The sequence below is a fragment of the Equus przewalskii genome, chromosome 4 (assembly GCF_037783145.1).
Source record: "Equus przewalskii isolate Varuska chromosome 4, EquPr2, whole genome shotgun sequence".
NCBI lineage: Eukaryota > Metazoa > Chordata > Mammalia > Perissodactyla > Equidae > Equus > Equus przewalskii.
The window spans coordinates 98,815,309-98,843,257 of record NC_091834.1 but is presented as its reverse complement, the minus strand read 5'-3'; the positions used below and the strand labels follow the sequence as shown (position 1 = coordinate 98,843,257).

The window sequence follows — 27,949 nt, the reverse complement described above, 5'->3', positions numbered from 1 at the left end:
AGATACAGATTCCCCATGACCACTGCATAATTCTGAGTGCAATTCACTGTCCTTTGATGACACAGTTCAGAATCACGATCTTTCGTCAGGTTGCAGAAGTTCAAATTGGATTAGGATGTGTACCTATCTTCTTTTCTCTCACTGTTATAGACTGAAGGAGGAAGGTGAGCATATGAGTGTGGTCATTTGAGAGTTGCACGTGGCTGCAACATGTTACTTCTCTCACTGAAGTTCCTGATGGAGGAGAGACCTTTCACATGCTTCCCCTTTTAACCTTGATTTTTATCATAGATCTTTATGAGACTAATTAAATTCCACCATAAATAAGCACCCCATCCATCCATACTGAGTGACCTCAAAGTAGGAAACACAATCCATGTGAGATGAATTTTTTCTTAAAGTGTGTTTTAAAGGATTTACATGTCATGCTTATTGGAGGAGCCTACCCTGGTTACATATACAGAAAGACTTTTGAGTAATGGCCACGATAACATTTTAAATTTTTATTAAAAGAGCATTTTTTTCAAAGTAAGTGACTACAAAAGATGGACATAGTATGCCTAAATATGTGTGTGTGTGTGTATTGCCTACTTAGAGTTTTTTTTTTTTAAAGATTGGCACCTGAGCTAACAACTGTTGCCAACCTTTTTTTATGTTTTTCTTCTTCCTCTCCCCAAAGCCCCCCAGTTACACAGCTGTATATTCTAGTTGTGAGTGCCTCTGGCTGTGCTATGTGGGACGCCGCCTCAGCATGGCCTGACGAGCGGTGCCATGTCCACACCCAGGATCCGAACCAGCAAAACCCTGGGCTGCCGAAGCGGAGTGTGCAAACTTAACCACTCGGCCATGGGGCCGGCCCCTAGAATTTTTGAATTTACACAAAATATGTCACATATTACTTCTCAAAACCTTTGTCCCTAATTGAGTTGTGTTATTGTTTTTTATGTGCTTCAAAATAAAAAAAAAAAGGAAATTCCAATTGCCTAAGACCATATAGGAATAAATTGCTCAGCTTGTATTTGAACCCAAGTCTTGAGTGTTAAGCATTCAATACAGACAGATGGGGCATTGCCTTTGTAGGATGGAATGTAATAGAACTCTATTGCTAATGTCTAAATTTTCTTATGTTAAGACTAGGCTTGAAAGCAAACTTTATTAGTACTGTGGATAGTTTATACCTGTATTTCGTAATATATGAAGCCAGTTTTCCTATGACAACTATCTCCATGGCCAGGAAAGATTAGATATATGTTGCTCTCATTTCTCCCTTGGATCACTGAGCATACAGTTTAGATAAACAAAACTTTTCTATATATGGGTCCTTTTATCGGGGCCAAACACATTTCTACCACACTCCTTGACAAATTGCTGGCTGTATACAATAGTACATTTGCAATTGATAAATGCAGAGACTGTCATAAATAAAAGGCACTCACATTGCATCACTGTTATTTCTATGTCAACCAGGTCCACTTCCATGACAGGTGTTCCTAGGGCCTCAGAGGGCTGGGAAGTATCTGTTGCTGTTTTTGTCAGTTTGCATATTTTACTTTCTTTAACTATACTACAAAAGAATTGTCTCCAGAATATGAGGAAGAATCCACAGAAAGAAATCAAGTTCAGTTTTATTCATAGGTTTGAATTCTATTTTTTTCACTTTTTCCAAGAAGGTTTCCATCCCCCAAATTTTCTCCTTTTAAGTCTGTTTTAGCACCAGAAGTCCTTCAAATGCAGCAACTCAGCCATTTGATCATTCCCCCAAAAAATGCCAATGTTATTTGCAGACATCACACATTTACACCCTCTTAGTCACAAACATGTTATAAATTAGTTTATGATACATCATCCAAAATGACAGATGACTTATGAGTAGAACCTTACTTTAGGCCTGATTTTCCCAATAAGATTAAAATTTTACATAGACTATTTTTTTAAATTAAAGCATATTCTTGACTCCACTTTAATACTACATTATGCTTTATATAAGTTTTGCCAGCAATGTCTAGTACATAATCTGTAATTAATAGCTATTTGTTGAGAAAAACAGCTGGCAATTTTGTGTTAGGAAAAGCTAGAGAAGGAAATTTTTACAGTGTACAGAATTGTATTGTTTGCACTTTCAGTGGCCTAGCAGGAAGAGCAAAGACTTTGGAAACACCAAAAACTGGATATTGCATACACCCTTGCCCAAAATAAAGCCAAGAGGGTAGTTTCCCAGCCGCTTGGAAACACAACAGCAGTGGGTGCCTGAGATAGGGTCAAGAAGAAGGGAAAGGACACAGAGGTGGGACGAGAGGGCCCTGCAGATGGACTAGGATTACGCTATTTTTTCAGGACTGGCTCCGGAACAAGAGTAAATATGATGTCATGGAACACAAATCTAATCTTACTTTCCAACAAGTCATATTCACAAGTCTGTGTACTTTCCTGTAAATTATTGTCCTACCTGGAACAATCGCTTTTTCTTTAAGACTATAATTCTCCCCTCAGCAATGCACAAATGGACATTTTCAATAACGTTGAATATAAATTTGTTTAACAACCCAAAATGTCTACATTTCCAGTGTTTCTCCTTTGATTACTTTGTCCTCATCTTTTTTACAACATGGTTAACTGACTTTGATAGTTTGTTTCCAAATTCTTTTACCCATATATAGATATCAGCTTAGAGGTAGATTTACAATGAAGCAAATGACGTTTAGGCTTCAAGGCTGACCACCTCCAAAACCGAGGTGGCACCAACAAAGTTTCACAAGGTCCTATGTTTTTATAAAATTTGAAAAGGTAACTCTTTTTAAAACTGCAATAGATTAAGATGACCATATCATCCTGCATTGACCTCTCTCTGACACTTCCCTTGTGTCAGATGGTCTCACGCCATGGCATTCTCATTCTCAGAACAACATGCCAAGGAGAGGAAGAAGAAGCTTTGAGATGTTCAGAGCCAGAGGCTAATCTGTGGGCAAATCCAATAATCAGCCGTATATAATTGCAAGCAAAGAATTTGCTTCTCCCCGGTAAACATAATTTTTAATATTTTTCATGGGAACCATGCAATAGAGAATGCTTTAAAATCCCTGTATTTTGTAAGCAAACACCGTAGAATACCAGTACAAATTCCAGTCAATCATGCAAAAGAAATGACTCAATTGTCTATTTTCCCTATAGAGAATTTTAAAAATTTATTGTCATATTAAGAAGGAATTATAATTTATTGTCATTTTTCCTCATTGTAAATAAATATTCATTTTATGATTAATTTTTATTTATCTTTTTTTTTCAAGATTGGTCCTGAGCTAACATCTGTTGCCAATCTTTATTGTTTTTCTTCTCCCCAAAGCCCTCCAGTACACAGCTGTATATCTTAGTTGTAGGTCCTTCAGGTTCTGCTATGTGGCACGCTTCTTCAGCATAGCTTGATGAGTGGTGGTAGGTCTGCACCCAGAATCCGAACTGGCGAAACCCTGGGCTGCCTAAGCAGAGCCTGTGAATTTAACCACTTCACCACCAGCCATGGGGTCAGCCTGTGATTTATCATTTTTGTATTATTTTTCTTAAATTGCATAAAATTTGATTTTCCCTAGTTTCAGCCCTTTATTTCCAATATTATGATTTTTATTTTCCTTTTCCTTCTTCCTGGAAACTGTCAATACTTTCCTTACATGCTTCCCACAGTCTTGTTCAGTTGGATTCCAAGTTATTTCACGATTTTTCATTCAATAACAAGATGTTGCCGTTTCTGCTTCTTCATACATCTTTCCCCTCACATGCTCAAGAAGTTTATATTGTTTAAACATGCTGTATGATCGGCATCCTTATGGCATTCTAAGCCAATCTGTTTCTTCTGGGCTTTTAATGATTGCTTCACTGTTATTATTTGCAAGCCTGTGAGTTTAATACGTGTGCTTTGTCTTTGCTAATAACTTTCCTAGATTTCTTTTGGAAGCTTTAACTTTATCTGTCACTCTGCTGCATTCTTGAGCACATTTTATAGATTTTTCTCTTCTCCAGAGAACTTCCCTTCCATCTAATATTTCAATATGAGCCAGGATGATATGTTTTTTGCCTTCCCTGCCCAGAAGATCTTAAGGCTGCTTTCTTCTAACTCCTTACCATCGAAAGGTAATCCATAAATATAAACTGCATGGATCACCTATGCACTAGCCATATTAGTTATCTTTCTCCAGATCTTTTGTTTCTGAGCTTTTGGGGATGGAATCATGAATGTTTTCGAAAGTCAGATGAAAGCTATGGGCTAAATCCCTAGAATAATATCTCATATACCAAACACTTTGCATATAATCTCAAGGGTATTGACCCCAGGTTGAGAACTCCAGTTCTGGACACAGAGTCTCAAACTGTGTACTGACCATTTTCTCTGCTTCCCAGAAAGGCACAAAATCATCTCTCAGTTGATGATGGGTGTTTAGTTTTATTCCTTTACTTTCACACGTTTTCTCATTTTTCTCTTTGTGTATATATAGAAAAATTGAAAACATTGAATTGAGAAATAATTGACATATAATATGAATAAAGGAGATTTGGTGTATAGAAATATATAATGGACTATTATTCAGCCATGAGAAGGAAGGAAATCCCACCATCTGTGACAACATACATGAACCCTGAGGGTATTATGCTAAGTGAGACAAGCCAGACAGAGAAAAATTGAAAATATTTATGTTGAACACAATTAAAGTCTTCCATAAGAGAGACCGGATTCTGTGAACTCTGTTGGTAGAAGATTCTGATGAGAAATGTACAAGTAAAATCAAAATGATAAACTTCTAATTTTTTCGGTGTTTGCTTTCATGTTTATTTCATTTAGCCTATGGCTTTAGTAGCATCTCTCTTTATAATGTACACCAAAAATATGCCTTGTCCCAGCCCTTTCTTTATTTATACAATATCATGATATTGCCCTTCCATTCCTTTCTTAGATCTTTATATTATTTAATTGAGCTTTCCTTTAGCTTTCCTGATGTAGTATGTATCTATTTTAACTAGGCTTTTTCTCCCTGTTATGAACCTACAATGTGATAAAGTCAGCATTCAGTATAATTGGGCTCAGCCTGCATATAACTATCTCTTTTTTTATCTTTGCCCTCCACTTCTTACATGTTTGACAAGAATTTTCTTATGAAAGGATATGCATTCTCTAGATATCATTAGTGACTGTATGGCCAGCCCTGTCTCATTTCCCCTCCTATCCATTAGCTTATAAGATCCTCACTAATTTCAACAGCTTTTGTATCATATCTTTGCTTGGCTTTGAAGAGAAAACAAATTCTATTTCTGATTTGCCTAATTTATGGCACTAAGCATAATAAAATTATGGCCCATCTTGATCCTGAGGCCTATTTAATGATTTATTCTTAATACTGAGTGAGATTTCTGGAATACTTGTATATTGCTAATGCATATTTCTGGGATTATACTACAAATCTTCTCAACCATATTTGCCAGGTACTATGCTAAGTGTGCTACACATCTTATTTTATTTAACCTTTATAAAAATCATACCTACTATTACCTCACTATACAGAGGAAAAAACTAAGGATAAGAAAGAAAGAACAATGTAGAGTAACTTAGGAATTGAACCCAACATCTTTCCTCTAGAACCCCATTTTGATCAATAGTGTCTAACCTGTCGATACAAATTTTGCATCAACTTTCACCTTTTCCGCATAATCTTTTCATTGGCCTCCCTCTTCCTCTGACAAGTTCCCTGTGCCATGTTTCAATCCAGCCTTTCTTAAAGGGGTAAAAAAGACCTTGAGCACTTTTGATGCCCTCTTCAAGAAGACTCTGGAAAGATATCAATAGAAAGAAGATAACAAAAAGACAATTCTTTCCTTTCTATTCATTCACTTTTTATTACTGACTACGGCAACGGATTAAAATAAGATAAGCCATGACATATAGAGGGTTAAATTTCCTTAATGAGAAGCTTGATAAAGAACATCTATCATAGACACTGTTACCTTTAAATGATTCAATTTTACTCCTATGGAAATAAGACTTCAACGTTTCAATTGCAAATGATTTAATCAATTTAAAATTATTGAATATGTAATTGGAACATCCCATTAACCATATTAACCACTTGTCTAATATTATGCTATTATGATTTTTTTTAAAAAGATTGGCCCTGAGCTAACATCTGTTGTCAATCTTTTTTTTTCCTTCTTCTTCTTCTCCCCAAAGCCCCCAAGTACATAGTTGTATATTCTAGTTGTAGGTCCTTCTAGCTCTGCTATGTGGGACGCCACCTTAACATGGGCTGATGAGCCGTGCCAGGTCGGTGCCCAGGATCTGAATGGGTGAAACCCTGGGCCGCCTAAGCAGAGTGCACCAACTTAACCACTCGGCCACTGGACCAGCCCCTGCTATTATGATTTGATGTTAACTTCAAAAGAAGGGGGTGATAAAAGTCATCCTATTTTCATTTCATTATTTCCTAAATGGGATTCCAATGTGTAAACTTTCAAGAGATAATCAATTCTTGAAGTGAGTAAATCCAGTTCTCAAATGTGATAATCAGAAAACTAATGTGAATGTCCAAATTCACCTTATTTTTGCAGTTTATAGATAGTGCATGTAAATGCCATCTGTGTATAGATGAACTCCAGACACATGACACTGACTCTGATACCCATATGGTTCTCTTGCTTATTTTCTGCCTCATTCATGAGAGCCAGAACCTTTCTATTTTGCTTTCCTCTGCATTTCCAGAAAATTGGAAAGTGCCTAATATATTACAGGTATGCAATAAAAGTTCATTAAACAGAAGAGCAAACCCTGCTTTGAGAGTTCACACTCTAGTAGAAAGCAAGTAGGGGATTACCAAACGTTTATATAAATTCTAAGCAGACTTCTTGGTGGTCCTTGCATTATTTTAAGGCATATAGTGAATATTATTCATTACATCTTTTTCGTTGTGGTACATTTGCAGTTATAGGAATCATATTGGTAATTGAAATTGAAAAGAAGCAAATAATGACATATTTTGTAAAAGAATTTTTTCAATAAAAATTGTTATTAGAGGAGTTTTTCATCATAAAAACTGTTGTATTAATGGTCATAATGTAAGTTGACACAACCTTTTCGTCAAGCAGTTTGTAAACGTACGTAATGAGTCTTGATATGTTTAAATTTTAATAAATTCCACTTCTGGAAATTTCACTTGAGGAACTATCACAAAATATTTGGATGATTCAGTCTGCATTGTCTATTAGAGTATTTATAACATCAAACAATTGAGAATAACCTGAATAGCCAACACTAGGTGAAAGTTTAAAGAACTATTGCACATTGTGAAGAATACCATCCATGCACATCTATGCATACCAAAAAGAAACTGACGTGCAGCCAAAATGTCAGCAATTCTTTCTTTGGGTGAAGCTGCGGATCCCTTTAATAACTCATGTAATATCTAGTTTTCTTTATATTCCTGATTTTCTATCATAATATATATTTCTTTTCAAATAAGGGGGGAAAACCCTTCACTCAACTAAAAGTTTCATGCTTACTATTTCCCTGCTTATACTCTCACTGTCTCTTAATGACCGCTTCCCCCAATAACCCCACACATGTGGTTCTAACCCACTCTATGGCTCCAGCGACCAACCTAAGCAGATACAACATAGGTATCGGGTTTGCCTCACATTTATGTAAAACATTAACATTCTCCCATGCAAGAGTTGCACTGATGAGGCAAAAGGGCTGATACCCCTAGAGGACAAACATGAAGTAATAATAACTGGTATAAAACAAGGATGTAATGTACAGCATGGTGACTATAGTTAATAATTTGTTGTTAGTGCTATTGAGTCAATTCCGACTCCTAGTGATCTTGTGTACAGCAGAGTGGAACCCTACCCAGTCTTTTGGCACCATTCTCTTACCTTCCTGTGCTCTACCGACAAAGCACTGCTTCTGTTCATAATTACTACTACTATATTGCATATTTGAAAGTTGCTAGGAGAGTAGATCTTAATAGTCCTCATTACAAGAAAAATTTTTTCTGTAACTATGTATGGTGATGTATGTTAACTAGACTTACTGCGATGATCATTTTGCAATATATACAAATATCAAATCACTATATTGTACACCTAAAACTAATATAAGGTTACATGTCAATTATACCTCAATTTAAAAAAAAAGCAGGAGTGCTGCAGCTGTCATCTCAGCTCATTCAGCACTCTGACAATTCCACAGATGCTTTGGAGGTGGCCTGGGGAAGACCCAGAGGCAATATCTGTGGGCCAAAGAAAAGGTACTGAAGCACCAATCTTCTTTTATGTAATAAGCTTATGCCTACTACACTCAATGATAAAGACAGATAGATCGATCGATAGATAACTAGAGAGAGAAAGCAGAGACTCATTCTTACTCTTTCACCATTAGTTCATTATGCTTGCCTAACTAAATGCCCATCTCCTTTTTTCTTTTGCTTCTTAAACTTGAGGCAGAGCCATGTTGAGTTGGTTTGGGAACCCATTTTTAACAGTCATGTCATTTGTCTTTTCTACCAATAATTCTCAAAGTAAACAAAATTATGAAATAGCACTGATACCAGATATTTTTTAAAAATAAGAGACAAGGGCAAAGAGATTCATTTCTTTCTTTGAAAATCAGTGATTCTCAGATTGGTTAAGTGAGAACGAAGAGCTTTAAACTGTGTACATTAATAACACAGGATTAACAAGGCTATGCCCCACCAGTTCCATTTTAATGAATAACAATCAAATTATAATCTACTTACCCATGATCAACTTTTCCAATTATTTTTAGCTCAGCTAAAACAATAACCACTATTTGCTGGCCTTGTACACTCTTTACTCTTTACTCTTGAAAACAGCAGATATTTTCAGTTGTTTCTGAGTTGCTCTGCTTTTCACATGAAAGCTTCCCAATTATAAGGCAGGCTATCATCTGTAGGGAGTCCGGTAAAATAGTTTTTAACACCAGAAAATCTAAGAATCTTTTGAGTGCTTACTCAGAAGCCAGGAGAGCCCCTGAAGAGGGTCTTCTCAATTGAAATAATTTTTGTAGTAGAAATGATAATGCATTATGGCAAGCAAATCCTAGTTTGTATGATTTTGTCTAGTTGATTCTAAGTGTCATAACTACATATGGTTTGCCCCCTGTATTTTATCGTAACTTACATCTCCTGAAGAGTCCTGTAGTTCCGATAACACAAGACGCATCAGAAGGTCTCTAGTGACGCACTGAGCCTTCTGCTCTATTCTGAGGCATTGGAGTGGGAAAGAGGCTGGTCCGAGACAGGAGACCTGCATGCAAGTGTTAGTATTTTATGTTGAGTGATGTAAATTGTTAGGAAAGAAACAGAAGAATAGTTCAGGTATAATTTTGTCCTGTGGGCACCAATCAAAATCTTCTTCAGTTCTAGAACAAGACAGCAAGTTGCAGGGGGTAACAGAGACCGTGTGATGTACTATCATGCAAATATGCTGCTATCACACAAGGGCATAGACCTGTGAAAGAATGAAATATGGTTATTATGATTTCTACCTTGGGACTCCTATGAATGAAGAAAGGCAGATCTCAGATATCTGTCACCCATTTTTAAACTCTCTAACATGACTTGAGGGAAGATAGATAGCAGATATTTTACCAGAGATAAGGAAAAATGATGGGATTACAGATTCATGGCAACTTTTTAAGTGCTCTAAATTTTTTTTATGAGCCTCATATGGGCTATAGACATAGCGAGTCTATGTTTCAACGAAGCACTTGACAGACTCACATGATACTCTTGTGAGCAGAGAGGCAAAAAGTTTGGTAGACTTTCAATGTGTTTAACGAGAGTGCTGTGAGATACTGATGAATGCTTGACGTCCATGTGGGGTTTAGCGCACTGAAAATGTGCCACAGCATTTTGCTTGGACTTCTTCTGATTAGATTTTTAATCAACCACTTGAGTGAAGGCACAGGCTGAACAAGCAAAATTAATTTAGTAGGAAAAATGTAAAGTACTATATTTAGATTAGAGAGCCAACTACACAAATAATGAAACTAGAAGGATGGTGGCTCGATAATACCTCAAATTGAAAACAGATAGTCTTGGGGATTTAATTGAAAAAGATCACAATTAGCCAATCAGTTGACATGGTTGCTATTAAAGGTTTTATGATCTGAGGCTTTATTAATGGGAATTTACTATTTAGATCAAAAATATAGTAGCACCACTTTGCCATCCACGCACTCTATTAGAGTTATTCTATTTGGTTTTATATGCAATTTTTAAAAAAGACTTTGATTTAAAAAAAGTGCATGTCCAAAACTACAATGGCAAGAAGGAATTGTGAACCTTACGGTAAGAAAAATAGTTAAAAGAGATTGGAAAGTTTATCTTGGACAAGATACCATTGGGAAGTGGTGGGAGTGATTCATTTTATTTAAATATTTTTAAAGCTGTCAGCGAGAAGGAAACAGACACTGTGTGATGCAGTAATGCATAACTAGATTCAAGGAATAAGAATTATGACAGGTCACATTTTGACCTCATAAAAATATTTTTTAAAAGTTTAGTTATAAAGATGAGGTGAGCTCGACTCCTTAAAAGTCATATATATTTTATATTTATATATATATTTTATATATTTATGTTACATTTTATATAAATATATACATTTATATATAATATATATAATATTTAAGAGAGAGAATTATCAACTCTAAGGACTAGCATAAAAGAGTTTGAAAATTGAGAATTGACTGACATTCCACTAATGATACATAAATTTTTACCCATCTAAATTTATATGCTAGCCATTATATTTAAAATAGTAAATTACTTTGCATGAAATCATTTCATTGGCCCTAAGTAAGTTTCTAACACTGTGAGTTAATTTTCTTTCCTTAGTTTTTCCTGATACTATATATTTAAAATGCTTTCCTGGAATTTCAAAATTTGATTGTAACATGAGAATCATCACTACTTCGACCTCAAGCTTTCAATATTTAGTGTTCTACAGCTGAGTTACTCAAAAACGTTCTTGTCTAAAACACAGCTGAGTTGCTTTCAATGAGCATTTCTGCTGTTTCTTTCGGGCTGTATAATGTAGTTCCCACTGACACCGGTCGTCTGTGCCAAATAACGACACCTGCTCTGGTAATGACGTTTAGAGCTCTGACACATTGCAGTCCACTATTTCTATTTGGAAATCTAAAACCTGACTTCAAATAACTAAATTTTAATAAAATTTGATAGTTTTGTCTCCGGCATGACAGAGTGTTTTATGAACAACAGGTGTTTCAATAATCTCTCTGCATAAGGAGTCATAATCTCACACAATACCGTTCTATGTCATCGCGCAAGACAAGAAAGACTGAAACATTAAATTTGGCAATTTTATCTACTGCAAACATTTCAATAAATTGCCCTTTGCTCCTAAGGAAGAATGACAATCTTTGAAGCATGAGGAGAGGCTAGCTGTTAAAATTCATCTAATTCATCTACGAAAAATACTGGAAAAAAGAGAGAGCATAGTTGTTGTGTTTAACAATGTACTCTATTAAATAAAATGACTATGCGAATTGCATTGATTTACTATTTATTACTAAAAACAGTGAGAGTTGTCATCATTTGTGTGTTTTACAACTCCTGAGAATTGCCTCTGTTACAGAATTCTTTGGTACTGAAGAAGCAACGGAGAGAATTAAAGCCTTTGAATGCGTTTTATAACTTTGTATGGTGACAGATGGTAACTAAACTTATCATGGTAATCATTTTGTAATGTATATAAATATCATATCGCTATGATATATATCTGAAACTAATAGGATATTGTACGTCAATTTTACTTCTATTAAAAAGTAAACAAGAAAATAGACTTTGAACAACAAAATCTTTTGATCTAATATTTTCTTAATCGGTTTAAGTTTTGGAAGCAAGTAAAGTTCAAATCTTAGATTTGCTATTTCCTATTTAATATGTCTACTTTATCTTTCTAAATCTGAGTTTCCTCAGTTGGGAAATGGTGGACGGTAATAAGCATTAGGTTAAATATTTGCTGAATCCAAATGTGACTAATGCTCCATAAATGCCCAATAGTTGGGCAGCCATCTATAGAAATATGGTAATTGCAGTTTTTAACGTAGTGAGCAGGATATTTCCTACCATCAGTCAATGATTATTTTGTATCAGTAATTCCCCTTTGTGACCTTTCTCCCTATTTCAACCTCTTCTAGAGAGGTTACAGTAGAATAAATGAAGGAGAAAAAAAAGTAAATCATGCAAAGTTGATTTTGGAAATTCCTGGCAGAAAAAAATAGGCTGAGAGAAATATCTTTTGTACGCCAAACTCAAAGTTTATGCCATAAACCAGGAGTCAGCAAACGACATCCTGCGGACCAAATTCAGGCCACCACCTGCTTCGTAAATAAAGTGTTATGGGAACACAGCCACATTCATTCGTTTACATATTGTGTCTGGCTACTCTTGTGGTACGGTGGCAGAGTTGAGTTGAGCAGTTGTGGCAGAAGCTTTATATCCTGAAAGACCTAAAATAGTTACTATTTGGCCCTTTACAGAAAAAGTTTGCCAACCTCTGTCACAAATCACAGCTCAGGTAAGAAAGAATAATCGGATAAGAGCTGGGTTTGCTGTGCTTTCTCTCTCATCCAACTGCCTCACTTGTTCCTAAACTAGGGAGATGAGGAATCTTAAAAGTCAAGATTTACAGAAGATAGTTAAAACTCTGGATGAATTTGGGGGGATATAAGAAAAGAGTATATTTGTGTCAGAGTCCTATCTGGAACCTGTGAAGCCAGAGGCCTCCCTGACGTTCCCCACTGCAGCACAACTGCATCCCCAGGCTTCAGTGGGGTAGAGATGATGTCTGGAGCCAGCAGTAGAGACATCGCAAAGTCGCTCAGAGCCAGAGCAGCGAGAGAGAGCCGTCAACAAGACACCAGTAGGAGCCATGGGCACTTCAGGAGAGGTCAGTGTGCAATAATTCCATCCTTCAAGGAAGACAGAACAGGGACATGAACTCTCCAAGAAGTTCATAACGTTCTTGCTACCTACGTACTGCACATCAGGTGACATTGAGTTGTCCCTAAAAACAAAGTTCTTTACCAGAGAAAAATTATGATGGAGTGGCTGAAAATGTATTTCTTGCATTAGTATATATGTAGTAAAAAAGATTTTTCTCTATTGTGAATCCACTGAAATTTGGGGGTTTGCTAAAGCAGCTAGCATTACTCTAAATACACATTTTTTAGAATATGGGTAGCTAACTATACAAGGTAGACATTCAAAAAGGTCTAAATGTAAGGAATGATAACTCCTAGATGTTCAGGAGAGAGAGGTCACTATGGCTGAGACAGTCACTGAAGCCTTGGAGGAGAAGGTAGGCAGGGAACTGAGCCTTAAGTGGCGAGAAGAGTCAGAAGTTTTCCGGGTGGGGCATAGCATGAGCCAGGGGAAGGACGGAGGGCATGCAGAAAATAGAAATAGACCAAACAGTAGGTACAGACGGTTCAGATGGAGCAACTGTGGTTTCACTAATTTGAAAATTAATTAAAAATCATATTGTGAAGAAACTTAAATGTAAGTGTAGATTTTTTCCTATAAGCATTTAGGAGCTACAGAAAGTTTTCTAGCTGGAGTTATGGGGATCAGATAATTTGATTATGCTGAGGAGAGGCAGGAAAAAATAAGGAACATAAATAGTTTAAAAATAATAGTAAATAATAAAACTATTAGAATATTCTTAGCATGAGGCGATGAGCAAAGTTAAAAGACCTGGTGCCAATGACTAAATGTTACTCGTTGTTCTCTCAGCATCTAGCACACCACTTACTGGGGAAAAGGTCCCCAATAAATAGTTATTTTATGAATGGATGAGGGCTGTGTGACCAGAAGGGACCATATGTAAGATAGAATTTGAAAAAAAAAAGTGACAGGATGTGGTTATTGATAGGTTGTAGAGAGAAAGAAGAGTCTCAGAGGACTCCAAGACCTATTCTGTCCAACCAAGAAAGGAAAGTCTGGAGACGGACCTGGTTTGTGAGCAAAAAGGTAAACAGCTGCATCAATTGTAATATACAAAGCAATTTCTGGTAGAAATTTTATGACTGCCTATAAATTTTTTTTACTTTATTATCATTTCAATGATCTGATGAATTAGAGAATCAACCCTAAATATTACAATTGTAATAACTTTTTGTTTTTAAGTACCTTGATTTTCTCAAAATGGAAGCCATCTACTAATTTTATCCATATTGAAAGATCAGCTTAGTAAAATAAACAGAGGTAAGATAACGTCATTAGGAGTGCAGTCTAGCATGCTCCAACCCCAGAGGCCAGCAGCATCGACTTTTTAAACTAATTTGTTAAGAAAATAGAGTAACGCAAATCTCTTCTTGGAGACATCCAGAATAGAATTGAAAAAAACAATTATTGAAGGCTTTTCCAAATTCCACCAATGGTTAACCGTAAACCATTGTTAACTGTTAGATTTTAAATTTATTCAGTCACCTTTGTTTTCTTTTGAAGATTGGCCCTGAGCTAACATCTGTTGCCAATCTTCCTCTACTTTTTTTCCGAAAGCACCCCAGTACATACTTGTATATCCCTAGTTGCACGTTCTTCTAGCTCCTCTATGTGGGACACCGCCTCAGCATGGCTTGATGAGCGGTGCTAGGTCTGCACCCAGGATCCAAATAGGTGAACCCCAGGCTGCCAAAGTGGAGTGTGCAAACTTAACCACTGGGCCATGGGGCCAGCCCTTAATTTTGTAATATACTGTATCTCTCTATTTAATTGTGAGTGGAATCAATATAACTGTAAGTACCAGAATTGAATCTGGGATTAAAAGATCAGTTCCTAAATCCTATCTGAGGAGGAAATAGGAAGAAGCAATTGCTCTTTAACAGAGTCTTTCCTTATCAACAGAGAATCTAGCTTATAAAAGATATTGTGGTTTGGAACATTTCATTAGACTGCCTAAAAGTTACGTAAGGAAAATACCTCACATAACGGTTACTTTGTGCAGTTTCTTGCTTAGAGTTCATATCAGCCCCACTATCCATTTAAAGGAGGCTATGTTCATTAAGTTTAATTCAGTGCTCATTTGTTGAATACCTACTGTTGTTATCTTTCCCCACGGTGATGGATATCTTTTTATCTTCGGAGGCATGTATCTTAATTTAAAAATTGCACTCATATTATTTTAAGACATATTTGTACACATAACAATGTTCAAATACTAAGTTGTATACATAGGGAAGGTGAAAATCAATAGATTTTGCCTAAGATGATAACATTATCACCAACTTAATTATTTGATTAGTTAGCTTATGCCTTTTCTCCCTCACTGGAGATTTCAAGTTATTGTAGAAATTGGAAAAATGAAAAATTGTGCAAATGCTTGCTTGCTTGTGTCTCCATGGCTAATTGTCGGGTAGAGGAGATTAACATTCACTCAATATACTCAGAGTCTCTGAGAAAAAGAATCAGTGTATTTAATATACCTTATTCACTCAGTCTGTATGATTCCTATATAAATTTTAGTAGCTTCAAGTTTTAAGATTTTTTTCCCAATGAAATTTCTTGAATTCCTCAGAGAAGCTGCAAAAGTAACAATGCAAAATATTAATGAAGTTATATCCTCTTATGCTGATATTTAATTCATGAGGTTTCATGATTACTGACTTTATAAACCAAAGAACTGATTATGTATGCACTGTTCAAAGGCTACCTTCAGATTTTCAAGTATCCTCAGTGAGATGTCTCAGTTAATATCCTACCCTGCGTATTTATTTACTGCTTGGTTTTGATCCCTTGTCTTAACTATCTTTCTAGATTTCTCCTACATTTCAACTCACTTCTTAAAGTCAACATCAGAGCATTTGCAGCAATAAACTCAAATGGATTCTCAAAAAAGTAAGGAGAACTCTGTAACCTCCTTCTGTGACATGTTATGAAGAATTGACTGGACGTGAAGAGTATCTTAGTCCAGTATATTCTGTACGTTAAGTGGACTTTACTGTTTTACTCTTGGATCACCAAGTAATGGTATTAAACATAATAGACCTATTTTAAAATTCATACTTTGAAATGTAGAATCTTAGATCAACAGAACTTAAAATCTCTTGAAGACTTCCCCAATCCATCCTTGCTCTCCCCATACTGACTTACTGTTGAGCCAAGGGATGCTTCAGATGGTTAATGATTTGCACATTTGCCCATAAGACTGTATTTCTACTACTAGCACTAGAGACTCTTGTGATCTCTTCTTCTTTAGAAATGCAAATCTCCAAAGCACTTTTTGTCAGCATCAGATATTTAGAACACATCATAAACTCCCTTGCATTATTATTAGTCAGTTATCAATAATCCATATTGATTATGCCCAGTGGTGTTTCAGATGCTCTACTGGGCACTTGGGACACAGTCATTTCCCTGACGGACTTCATGGTCTTATAGAGACACAGACATGTGCATCCAAACAAGTATAAATAACAAGGTTTATAATCAATTCTATTTGATGTGGAAAGAAAAACTTCAGAGCTGTTACACTGGTAAACCGAAAGATAATTAGTAATTGTGTGGCCAAGAAAGTAAAGAAGGGCATTCTACACAAAAGGAATAGCATACAACAAGTCAGAAAAACATCACTGTGTGGCCTCGTAGCCCCAAATATATTATAAATATATTATGAACAAGGATTGTGCATGGTGTGTTTTGAAAATTAGCCCCCCCATCTTCTCGCTCCATAACTCTGTAAATAAGTGAGAGCTGATTGAATCCTGACCAGCAGGATTCAATGAGATGGACTGAGGATTCAACCAGATTAGTTCCATCCATCTAAGGTTTTCCTTCCAAGTGTATATGATATAGTCTCTCTATGCCACTATTCATGACCTCTCTCTTATAAAAAATTATTTTATGCAAAAGTAAGCAATTTCTGCCAAGCTATTTTCCACATTCAGAGCTCATGGAAGATTTAGGCAATTCAGGATAAAGTTTAACATTTTAATGAATATAATGAAAGTTAATAATAAGCATAAAAATGAACTGCCTATTGAAAAATTTACTGGATGCATAACTTTTCATTTTAAGTTGAGTTCTGAAATTACATAGCGAAAGTTTTTACTGGTTTATTTAAGTTATTCACATTCTCTTGAAGTTAATTTTGAATTAAAGCCAAGGAGTGGTTTAACGATTAAATGGCCTCTTATTTCTGTAGGTATTCCCACACTTCTTCAAGTCCATCCTACACAAACCTAAAAATGAAAATCTACAAAAGGATAATGTTAAATTCTATAGCAACATTAATATATTTTTTAATGATATACAGAATGCTCTGCATACATTGTATCAATGCTTATTTTAAAAATTAAAATTGTGCTGTTACAGGAAAATGGATTAACAAGTTAGACTAGGTGAAGGGGATTAAGAGATACAAACTTTCAGTTATAAAATAAATGTCAGGAGGATGCAATGTGCAGCATAGGGAATATAGTCAACAAGATTGTAATAACATTTTATATGGTGACAGATGGTGACTAGACTCATCGTGGTGAGCAGTTTGTAATGTATATAAATATCAAATCACTATGATGTACACCTGAAATGAATAGGATGTTGTATGTCAATTATACTTCAATAAAAAGAGAAATAAAAAATTAGGATGACTAAAATATCATTCTTTAGTACAGTAAGGGTTTTACCTTATTTCTTTTTAGTAGATATTCACATGGTATAAATGCTGTAAAAGAAGGCAATTTGGAGAATAGGAACTTAATAGTAGATCTCAGAATATGTGCCGATTAGTTGCATTTTAAATTACCTCTTCCAATGGTTAAATAAGTTATGGTACGTCCATCTAATGGGCTATTATGCAGATGCTAAATAGTATCCAAATAATTTTGGCTGTCCTCCAAAATACCCTAAACCAGGCCAGTTCCCTCTGTCTCCACCACTGCTGCCCTCCTCTCTGTTGTTTCATGCTCTGAATTGAACTAACTCCGGAGCCTCAGGAGTTGTCTCTCTGCTTCCGTTCTGGCCCATAAACAGTCCTTTCTCTACAAAGCTGTCAAAGTGAACTTTTAAAACACAGTTCAAATTAAATTCCTCAATTGCTTACATCTCTCTAGTGGCTTCCAACTCCTTTCGGAATGAAATCTAAGCCTGTTCCTGAATCCCTCCATGATCTGTGCCACGCCTACCCTCTGATCCCATTTCCATCCATCCTACATCTGAGCCACATCAGACTTTTTCTGACATGAAACTTATTTTCACCTTCCTACTTTATATTCCCTCTTCCTAGATTACTTTTCTCCAAGATCAATACCTAGCTAAGTCTTATTCAAGTCTCAGCTGAAATATCTTCTTCAGAGGAGCCTTCTGACTATTAAATCTCATGTTGTCCCCCTTCTTCAAGTCTCGATCACATAACAGTAAATTATTATGATGATAATTGTTTAATTTAATAATATACATCACTTTCTGGAAAGGAGGATAAATAACCTGTGTATACAGAGGTTTTCATTACACGTGGGATTTTGAAGAGAAGTTTCTTTTTCTAAGTATTGTTTAAATTTTATTTATAGCTAACAAATACTCTCAGAAAATCAAAGAAGGTTAGCAAGGGAAGGGGAATGTGGGCAAAAAAGAGGAGCTGAGTAAACCCAGTAGACTTTTTCAGCCATGTTTTCACAACCTGCCATAATGGAGTTCACTCCGGTTGCCTTGACAACGAGCGGGCTGGGACTGCCCCCACCTCATACTTCACCACTTGGAGGGACTAAACCCAAACTCAGTTTCCCACAGACCAGTGGTTTCCTCGCTCTGGTAGTAGGGGTTACAAATTTCCATAGGGCCCAAGGTCTTCTGAAAAACTTATCTTGTCTAGCAATCAAGAATGTCTTTGCTCTTCAATGTTCTTGACTGTGCTTAAGGTTTCCTTCATAAATAAGGAGAGCAACAAAAGAGACAGGTGTCTCTTCTCGCAGTCTGCCTCTCCATGGAAAGTCAGGATGACCAGGAGACTTATGCCATCTCCTGACCTTTGACTTGTGCTTTCTCCCAAGAGTCTATTCCATAACTCATTCTGTGTAATGTCATAGCACTTGTCCCAAGTCTGATGCATGACACAATGCACCAATTAGCTATAACTAGGTGATCTATGGCATATGATAAATTAATGACATACTTCTAAAAAGTTGCTTAGGTATTGCTTTCAACATCATACAAATATTTCCTAAGCTATGAAATTAAAAGGAAACATACATTTTTTCCAGAAAATATAGTAAATTTTTAAAAGCCACTATATTCTTTTTCCCCCCAGCATGGCATGTCTTCTGTTTGCCTTTTGTCTCTTTGTTATCATCTGTATGTCTCTAATATTAGGACTTTTTGGAACAGTTCTCAAGCAGAAGATTATTTCAGATTTAGTCATAACCAAATCCTTTCCTGCATTATCATTAATTAGCCTAACTGATAGTTTATTTGTAGAAACTTCCTAAAATACTCTAAATCCATAGTTCCAATTTAGATGATCCCTTCTTCTTTCTCTTTTGAGAACAGTTACAAGGAGGACAACTCACTGCTCACTTTGGTTGGCTGTGCAGTATGAGGAGGAGAGAGAAAAAAAAGAAACCTGATATTGATCATGAGTTCCTGAAAGCTACAGATGCTGTGTAGGAACCACTTAGCATATTAAGATGTAGTGGCTTCAGCTCTGAAAAATATAATGAGGAAAGCATTGAGAATATATAGTGCTATCTTATTTTCCCATAATGTGCAATAATGAGATAATTTGGGCTGCACTAGGACAAGACTAATGAACTTGAATTTTCACCTGATTTAGCAAGGTAGAATCTGACATCTTTTCCTATTCTCCAAAGATTTCATGAATCTCTCATGTAGTTACCTATATAATACTTAGCTTTACTCTGCCACATCCACACTTGCTGAGATGCTGCAAGATACATTGTGCTGTCATAACTCTTAACACAAATCTCATTTTTAGCATCTGTAAGTAGCAGAAGATAAACAAGAGATTTAGAAAGTAGATATTAAAACAAAAACAGTTTTTGTTATAGCAAATCTTACAATAAACATTCCAAGAATATATGGTCCCTACTGATGCCTGAAGTCATTGTTCACTGTATCTACAGAAACAGATAATTGACCTCTATTCCTTTCTTTCCTGCTAGACTGAAAGTTTATTGAGGGCCACACTTCATTTCATTTTATATCCTCTGCCAAATCCAGTGTTTGGCACATGGTTGATGATCAAAAAGTGCTTGTTGAGTGCATTTCCGTAAAATAGTATCTGTAAGTGGAATGAAAGAATAAGGGTAGCAAGAACTGTACTTGGGCTAAAATCTTGGTTGTGGGTAAATACAAATTTTGTGATTTTGGAGTAAAAATCTCTAATTATTAAATCAGATTCTGATTGCTTTATTATTTCCTTTCTAAATAAATACATGATACATTTTATAATGAATTAAATATTGGACTAAAATGTAGTTATACTACTTCTTATCTTCCAAAAAAATTGCAACTTTAGTTTAATACTAGAATGCATGTTTATGTTTGTTTGAATGTCTCAAAAATAGACCACGTGGAGAAGAGTTATAAAGTAGCAGAGTTGCATCTGTTCCTAACAATAAAAGCCTGCCCCTGTGTCTTTCCTCTCCTCCGAATTCTCGAATTCTCGTTAGGTGCTGAACTGATACGTAATGGCTAAAGTGTCTCCCACTTTTTAAAATACTATGATTTTCCGGAGCCTTGAAAATACAATATAAATGATATAGAGCATAGTCTTAACCATTGATGTAAAGGTTTCTGCTACTGCTATCCACACAGAACATTGAATAAACTTAATAAAAATATGCGTATTTGATCTGATATCTTCTAGCAAAAAGGTATCACTCATGGCCAAGTTGGCAATTTTTTGAGTATTTACTGTTGCTTTTAATAATGGCATATTACATATTAAAAGTCAGAGTGAATAAATATATAAATTTAAAATATTTTTTATGCTTAAATAAAATCAAAGACTTCAAATGAAACAGTCACAAAGTAATGAGTACTAGAAAATAAATCTGAAGATCAAGAGATTTAAATAAAAGACTTTTGTAAAGGTCATTCTTGTCAACGCCTGACAGTCATTTAGAAACGATTCATCACGTTTAAGATCCGAACTGAACCACAGAGATCACAGTCCAATACCCTCACTTTCTAGACAATAGCAACAAGGACAAGCAGGAAGACTTAATAGCTGGGAGGCCACATTGCTAATTGGTGGCTCACTGGGGACCTGTTAAAGACTTATCTCCTTTCATACTTCCCAAAAGGCAATGTAAAGACCTTTGAAAATCCACTCCTCCAAAAAAACAAGGGGGAGACCGGCAAAAGAATTTTCAAAACCAACATTTTCAACACTCTAAAAATTCACCAAGGGATTACAGAAATTCAAAGAGTATTTATTCAAGAAAAATCGCTGAATTGTAGTAAGAACAACAAGTTTTGTGACATTCTAGCTTGTCATACTTCCATGCCCCCTCACCCTAGTTCCACATAAAAATCAACACCAACAGCCTCGCTATCATGTAGTCATGAAAACCAGCAGCCTATCAGCCACTAGAGGAGTAGAAATAGCTTGGAGACCCTCAAATGCCCCATCCCCAGAGAACTGCCACTATTTGACCCATTTGGCAGTTTCCTGAAAGTCTATATTCACAAGGCTTTTCTTTATTTGATCTAAGAGCGCACTTTGTACAAACATCGCTGTCCCTAGGGTATTTGTAATAAACAATCAGTGGCAATTGTTTAACATCTCATGTGGTTGAGGCAGTGATTCCAGCTGCAGTTAATGAAGGACTGATCAAAACATTTACAAGGAAAATCTGGGGAATGAGATGTCCACAGGAGGCTTTGAAAAGTTCTGACATATTCCTGGGAATCCAGAAGTCTACGTGCATATTCAGAGTTGTGTGTATCCCCAGAAAAGATGTAACATGACCTCGATTTTTCACCAGTGGCTGACCATGAGCCCAAGTAGGAAATGAAGCTGGAAGAGTTGTAAACTGCATGCAGGCACTTTGAAAGGATGCTCCAACACACACAGGGCCACTCAGCAAAGGCTGAGAGACTTACTGTTTCAAATCATTTAAGGAAACTTCCATCCAGTCATTACCTGACAACGATGCTGACCAAGTAGTGACATTAGCAGTTGCATACAACAAAGAATACACACCTAACAGAATTAATCCAGGAAAGTCACTAAATGAACAAATGGGAACAACAACAACCCCTTCTTGGGAAGAGGGGGGCAATAAGGTCTTGAGTTGTCAAATTGTAATTTTTTAAAAATTTAAATTATTATAATTTTAAAAATTATGAGACATGCCAAGAAACAAGAAAACATTGCCCATACATAGAAAAAAAGCAATCGTTGGAAACCATCCCTGAAGAAGTCTAGATATTGAAGGCAAAGACTTCAGGTATTATAAACATGTTCAAGCAACTAAAGAAAACGAAGTCTAAAGGATTAAAGGAGAGTACGAGAATTTTGTCTCACCAAAAAAAAAAAAAAATCAATAAAGACATAGAACCTAAAAAAACAAAGAAGCCAAGTAGCAACTATGGAGTAGAAAAGTACAATAACTGAAACAAAAATTTCCTAGGGGAGTTCAGTAAAATATTCAAAATAACAGAGAAAAGAATCCATGAACTTTAATGTCAGTCAACTGGGATTATTAAGTCTGAGGAAAAGAAAGAAAAAAATAAAGAAAAATGAACAGAGACTCAGACACCTGTGTGACATCATCAAACATAAGAAAATATATATAAAAAAGGTGAGTTCTGGAGGCAGAGGAGACAGGGAAAGGAGCAGAAAGAACATTTGAAGAAATAATCGCTGAAAAATTTCTAAACTAGATGAAAAACTATCTGGACAGGAAAAAAGTTCAAGAAATTGCAAACGGGATCCAAGGGGATCTCAAGGAGATCCACATCTAGATATCATAGTCAAACTACCTAACACTCCTAGGCATATACTCAAGAGAACTGAAATCATATGTGCGCACAAAAACTTGGATGTTAATAGCAGAATTATTTATTTTAGTCAAAAAGTGGAAACTTACCCAAATGTCTTTCAACTGATTAAATAGATAAACACAATGTGATATACCTATACAACGCAAAAATGAATGGATTACTGATATATGTTCCAACATTGATGAACCTTGAAAACATTATGGTAAGTGAAAGAAGTCAGTCACAAAAGACTGTGCATTATATGATCCCATTTATATGAAATGTCCATAATAGTCAAACCCAGAGAGAAAAAAAGTAGATTAATACTTACAAGGGGCTGGGATGGACAAGAGAAGGGGGAGGGATTGCTAACGGGTATGAGGTTTTTGTGGGTGGTGATGAAAATGTTCTAAAACTAGATAGTGGCGATGGTTGCACAACATTGTGAATACACTAAAAAGCATGGAATTGTGCACTTTAAAATGGTGAATTCATGGCATATGAATTAGATCTCAATAAAGATTTCGTTTAATCAAACACACAACAACAATATAAAACTCTCTTGAATTCTGGTCTCATGATTTTTTCCTGGGCAATGGACTTCTCTTCCAAAAGAAGAATTTTTGGAGGAAGACTATACGTGTTATTAATGCGATTATGATTTCTGTCAGTGATTATTTAAAATGATGGTGTAAGAAAAAAAGTCTATTAATTTTTAAAATGTGATATGATTTCACCAAGTATGGGACTCCTACGTGTACATTGTTTTGTCAAGGTGTAAGATTAAAAAGCTTCCAGTTTGAAGGAGATATATGTATGAGTCAGAACAACACATTATAATTCATGTCAATAGACAGATAGGTAAAAATTGATAAAGTACAGATAATATATTTAAGATAGAGTATAATGAAGGCATAGACAACAAGAATTTGTACAGAAGGATGAGTGTAGAGGACTTGCTTTGAGATAAGATTTCTTTTGAATGCAGTGTTTACTTTTAGAAATGTGACATCCCATGTCATATTTCCTGATCATGTACTTCAGCAGACAGTGTGTGGCTGGATTAGATCATTAATGCTTTTGACAGAAAATTCATGTTCTAAGACTTTCCGGCAGCCATACTTTTGGAAATGTGTTTCTGCTACTTTTCCCTCTCTAAATTGATATATGAACCATCCACTGGCATAAAATCAGTTTTCCCTCTCTCTCCAGAAAGCACACGATATGATTCAGAAGGCCCTATCTAAATGAACTCCGAACTGACAAGATATGTTTGGCAGCATTCTTCCCATGCATCTTTATTTTTTTATTATTGGTTTTTGTTTGCAGTGCATATAAATGGATGAAAGAAAAAACTAGGTGGAAACGATTAACTTCATTACTGGAAGTAAGTATAATTGGAAATGAAAATTTGTGAGTTCTATTTGATCCTAGTCCCTGACTTCAGAAAAAAAGCTTGTAGAATTTTAAGTGAAGTGAATTAAGTTGTTTTATCTCACAACAAATATTTTCCGCAAGATACAGCAAGTCCCATTTCAAAGCATCATAATTGCTGGTTATTTCAGTTAAATATAGGAATCTCGAGAACAACAACAAAGTAAAGTAGGGCAGCTTACTGTGAAGGAAATTTTAATGTTTTCCTCTACGAAGTGATTGGAAGCATGCCAGGAAGGCTCCCAAATTCTCCACCACAGTCCCTGAAATCCTGCTCTCGGTGGGTAAATGTGCATGTGGTCTAAGCAGACCCTTGCTATACTTCCTCCTCAAATATCCCTTCCCACCTTTGAATTTCCAGATCCTTTATCTTTTAGAAACACTCCAAATGCCAGCTGCACTATGAGGCTCTCTGAGATCATCGCCAGATATCAGTAATTTCTGCTTATATTCACCCAATTCTTTATGTACATCAACTGTGTGTCATTTATTACTTTCTACCTTCACCTTCTCTTACAAACTTGTGAATTCCTTTTATTTCTGTGTCTTCATCCCAACAGTAGTGCAGCACCTTGCCTTAAGTGAGTAATCAATAAATATATATTCCTTTGTTTGAATAAATTTTTTAAAAAAGAAAGGACTCAGGAAGGAGAACTTGAGAAATTACAACTCATGAATTCTTCAAAATGAATTAATTTGACAAGACATATTCTTTTCATTCTGAGGGAGTGATGGACATTGGAAGGGTGAGAATTTTGATGGAGGGCATGAAATGTAGAATGAATATGGATTATGGGGCATTTGCTGAGGAGGGCAAGTTTAGGTGGGCCACTGTGGAATGAGGTACTAAGAAGCCTGAAGTTGGCTGAAATTGCTGGGTTCTCTCAAGAAAGGAGTGCTATTAGACCTTGCAGCCAACTGTGCTGGGGCTCCTCACACCTGATAAAGTGACTGAAGGGTCCATAGCAGCTACACGCAGCTGAGCATTACAACCAGCCAGCCAGGGGGACAGCCTAGCCTCTCTGGGCCCCTGAAACAAGAGAAACCCTGCCACAACAGAAAGACACACACAGCCCACACAGGGGACGCTCCTGGAACATTTGAATTGTTGTATTTTTTTTTTGGAGGAAGATTAGCCCTGAGCTAACATCTGCTGCCAATCTTCCTCTTTTTGCTGAGGAAGACTGGCCCTGAGCTAATATCCATGCCCATCTTCCTCTACTTTATATGTGGGACAACTGCCACAGCATGGCTTGCCAAGCGGTGCCAAGTCCGCACCTGGGATCTGAACAGGTGAACGCCGGGCTGCCGAAGCAAAACGTAAAAACTTAATGTCTGCGCCACTGGGCCAGCCCCTCCTGGAACATTTGGAACTGGTGGCGAGAGGGAAGCACACTGCAGGGCCTCATAAAGCATCTTTTACATAAAGCCACCTCTCCAAGATTAGGAGACATAGCTGACTTACCTAATACATAGATAATATAAGTACTGAGAAAGAGGCAAAATGAGGAGGCAAAGGAATAAGTCTCAAGTGAGAGAACAGGACAAAACCCCAGAAAAAGAACTAAATGAAACAGAAATAAACAGTCTACCTGAAAAAGAGTTTAAGCAAAAAGTTATAAGGATGCTCACTGATCTTGGAAGAAGAATGGATGAACTCAGTGAGAACTTCAACAAAGAATTGGAACATACAAAAAAGAACCAATCAGAAATGAAGAATACAATACTGGAAATGAAAAATTCACTGGAAGGACTCAATAGCAGAGTAGATGATACAGAAGAACAGATCAGCAAGCTGGATAAAAGAGTAGAGGAAATCACCCAAGTTGAGCAGACAAAAGAGAAAAAAATTAAAAAGAATGAGAACAGTCTGAGGGACCTCTGGGACAACATCAAGCACACTAACAGTCATATTATAGGTGTCCCAGAATGAGAATAGAGAGACAAAGGGGCAGAGAATCTATTTGAAGAGATAATAGCTAAAAACTTTCCTAACCTAAGGAAGGAAACAGACCTCCAGGTACAGGAAGCACAGAGAGGACCAAACAAGGTAAACCCAAAGAGGCCCACACCAAGACACATTATAATTAAAATTTTTAGAATTAAAGATAAAGAGAGAATCTTAAAAGCCACAAGAGAACGGCAACAAGTGACATACAAAGGAAACCCCATAAGGCTATCAGGTGACTTCTCAGCATAAACCTTACAGGTTATAAGGGAGTGGCATGATATATTTAAAGTGCTGAAAGGAAAAAAACCTACAGCCAAGAATACTCTACATGGCAAGGTTATTATTCAGAATGAAAGGAGAGATAAAGAGTTTCCCAGACAAGCAAAAAGTAAAAGAGTTTATCACCAAGAAATCAATCTTACAAGAAATGCTACAGGGATTCTTTAAGTGGGAAAGAGAAGACTACAAATAGGAATAAGTAAATTATCAAAAAAAAAAAAGAACCAATAAAATCACTAGTAAAGGCAGTTATACAGTAAAGGTAGCAGGTCAACTACCTGTGAAGCTAATATGAAGGCCAGAAGACAAAAGTACTAAAACCACCTGTTTCCATGATGAGGGTAACAGATACACACACACACACACACGAAGAATATGATGTCAAAAACATAAAATGTGGGAGGAGAGGAGTAAAAGGGTAGAGCTTTTAGCAAAATGTCAAACTAAAGAGACCATCAACTTAATATAGATTGCTATATATGTAGGTTGTCATATAGAAAGCTTGTGGTGATCACAAACCAGGAACCTATAATAAATACACAAGAAATTATGAGAAAGGAACCCAAACATAATACTAAAGAAAGCCATCAAACCACAAGGGAAGAAAGCAAGAGAAGAAGAAAGAAACAGAGAAGAACGACTAAAACACCCAGAAAAAATGTAACAAAATGGCAATAAGCACATACTTATCAATAGCTACTTTAAATGTCAATGGATTAAATGTTCCAATCGAAAGGCATATTAACAAAAGCAAAACAAGAAAGGAAAGCATTGTTAACTGGAAGGAATAAGGATACTAAGATATGCCTTATTCGTTAATAAATTGTAATAGAAAACTGTACAGTTCAAATTGGGGCATATGTGACCTTGAACTCTTGATAAAAAGTATTATACACACGATGGATAAAGATCAACAATGTTTAACAAGAAAAACAGTAAAACCCTTTAAGAAATTGGGGATTAATTTAATTTAAGACTTTTTTCAATATTCATTATTTTATATCAATGCACACAACTTTAATCATAATTTAGAAACAGAAGTGACAAAAGACCAAGTTCTGAGACCACGTTAAAGAAGTACAAGTGGTAGGAAGACGCTCACACAGCAAAAGAGCAGACACCAAGACATCATGCACTCTCAGCTGCAGTTTTCTCAATTGTAAAATCAGCAAAAAACCCTGCTTCATAAGATCACTAAGAAGAGGAACAGAGATTACACAGGTAAGGCACCCCATGTATCGTTTTTGCTAAA

At 36.1% G+C, this 27,949-nt stretch overlaps 1 protein-coding gene across 1 annotated transcript in view; it reads right to left on the bottom strand.

The window, feature by feature from the left end:
• The window catches only part of CNTNAP2 (contactin associated protein 2), a 1,871,069-nt gene that overhangs the window by 1,511,374 nt on the left and 331,746 nt on the right, over positions 1–27,949 (bottom strand). The window lies entirely within an intron of this gene.